The sequence below is a fragment of the Anopheles coluzzii genome (assembly GCF_943734685.1).
Source record: "Anopheles coluzzii chromosome X unlocalized genomic scaffold, AcolN3 X_unloc_82, whole genome shotgun sequence".
Lineage (NCBI taxonomy): Eukaryota > Metazoa > Arthropoda > Insecta > Diptera > Culicidae > Anopheles > Anopheles coluzzii.
In genome coordinates, this window is record NW_026054516.1 from 1 (window position 1) to 2,500 (window position 2,500).

Below are 2,500 nucleotides of genomic sequence, written 5' to 3' on the forward strand. Positions count from 1 at the left end.
ATTTGCTCTACGCGTCCCTAGGTAGGGTACTTTTTCGTACAAACATCAAAGTGTACGGTGCACAAAGTGCGCGGAACAAAAATTGCTCGGTCAGACCTAGGACGGGCCATATCTCGAATACTAAACGTCGCAGATGGGTGTCGTAGAACAATTTTAAGTTCGTCTAACGATTCTACATCCGATTCTGGATAGTGGTTTTTCGACCACTTTTCAACATTTTGTGACACCCCGAACCTAGGGGCAGCTCCCTAGCTTTTTTCAAAAATGTGCACCGAACGGGCCAGAGAGCTCGAGTAGTCGAAAATTTTTTTTTTGCTAAAACCCCTCAAAACGTGTCAGGAACGCACCCCAGATGATGAAAAGTGCAACCAGAATGTCAATCGACAACATGCCCGGGGGTACAAATTTGCTCTACGCGTCCCTAGGTAGGGTACTTTTTCATACAAACATCAAAGTGTACGGTGCACAAAGTGCGCGGAACAAAAATTGCTCGGTCAGACCTAGGACGGGCCATATCTCGAATACTAAACGTCGCAGATGGGTGTCGGTAGAACAATTTTAAGTTCGTCTAACGATTCTACATCCGATTCTGGATAGTGGTTTTTCGACCACTTTTCAACATTTTGTGACACCCCGAACCTAGGGGCAGCTCCCTAGCTTTTTTCAAAAATGTGCACCGAACGGGCCAGAGAGCTCGAGTAGTCGAAAATTTTTTTTTTTGCTAAAACCCCTCAAAACGTGTCAGGAACGCACCCCAGATGATGAAAAGTGCAACCAGAATGTCAATCGACAACATGCCCGGGGGTACAAATTTGCTCTACGCGTCCCTAGGTTGGGTACTTTTTCATACAAACATCAAAGTGTACGGTGCACAAAGTGCGCGGAACAAAAATTGCTCGGTCAGACCTAGGACGGGCCATATCTCGAATACTAAACGTCGCAGATGGGTGTCGTAGAACAATTTTAAGTTCGCCTAACGATTGTACATCCGATTCTGGATAGTGGTTTTTCGACCACTTTTCAACATTTTGTGACACCCCGAACCTAGGGGCAGCTCCCTAGCTTTTTTCAAAAATGTGCACCGAACGGGCCAGAGAGCTCGAGTAGTCGAAAAATTTTTTTTTGCTAAAACCCCTCAAAACGTGTCAGGAACGCACCCTAGATGATGAAAAGTGCAACCAGAAGTGAAACGACAACTTTGTTGGGGGTACCCTTTTTACTCTACGGGCCACTAGTTTAGGCGCGCCAACAGCGCTTTCCTCTCGGGTTCCCATTTTTTGCCCTCCTGGGATTATGATCATTTACTCATTGCCTACTATAGGGAAGGTACCTTGCTCCGAGGTCAAAAATGAAGATTTCACCAAATCGTAGTTTTAACCTCTATTTAGTCGTAGGAGCATGGTTTGCAGTGTCCGTGGGTCATATAAGCCCCCGTTTGGGTCATACGTCCCCTCCCCGATGAAAATCGTCATATGACTATAGGCCGAACTTATGAAGCAAAAGTGGTGTCTGGTGGGTTCTGCCGATGATCTTAACCTATGATTTTGAGTTTCCACTCTTTCAAAACGTTTCCTGGAGCAGTACATCACGGGTCTACGGACCCAAAGACTTCGTTGCGATGGTTTCAAGCATAAAAGTTGTAACAGTTAAGGGTTTTTAATACGCGTATATTAAATCATTGCTTGAAACTAAGCTTCGTTGTCTTTAAACTCTGCAAGACCAATCGAACTTCTTAGGGAAACTCGAAGCATTCACGCTAAGCTGGTGGTGCAGGGCACATAGCGTGATGAAACCGGGTTTCCCTAACCAATGTGGCATATTTTTTCCCTGAGAGTGAAGCTCAGACCCACGTAGGGGAGAGCGAAGTGGAACTTTAATGTTCAATGCAGCAAATGTTCGCCATGCGGATAAACAAGTTGGAATAGTTCAATGTAGTGTAATGCAAACACGAATCGCAAATAACGATACGGGACCCAGAAGCAATTCTGCGGATCCCTCGGGGAGTGGTGAGTTGATATAAATTAGAGGTGAAAGTCCAAGTTGTTCGAGCTCCGGCTCGGCAGCCGATACGAGGTTCCTGTTGAGCTTGTTTGTACATCGCGCAGAGGCGCCGTTCGGTTCTAGCAATGATTCCCGCCACCATGTTCCATGCGTGCAGAGATCCGTTAGAGCTCGTTCAATGTGTCCCGCCGTGATTACGAAAAAGTCCAACAGTTGACTTAGTTGGGTGTGCGTCAAGTAATCGCGCAGAGATGCCGATCGGTTCCTAGCAATGTTTCCCGTCACAAGGTGGTATTGGCACCTGTGCAGAGTGGCCGTTAGCAATGTCTCCCGTATCACGGTGGTGTACCATCACTAGTGCAGAGTGACCGCTAGCAATGTCTCCCGTCACAAGGTGGTAGCCCAGAAGTGCAGAGAAGCCGCTGTAGCAAAGTCTCCCGTATCACGTTGGAGTTCTTCCACTAGTGCAGAGAGATCGCTGAACCGTTCAATGTGTCCC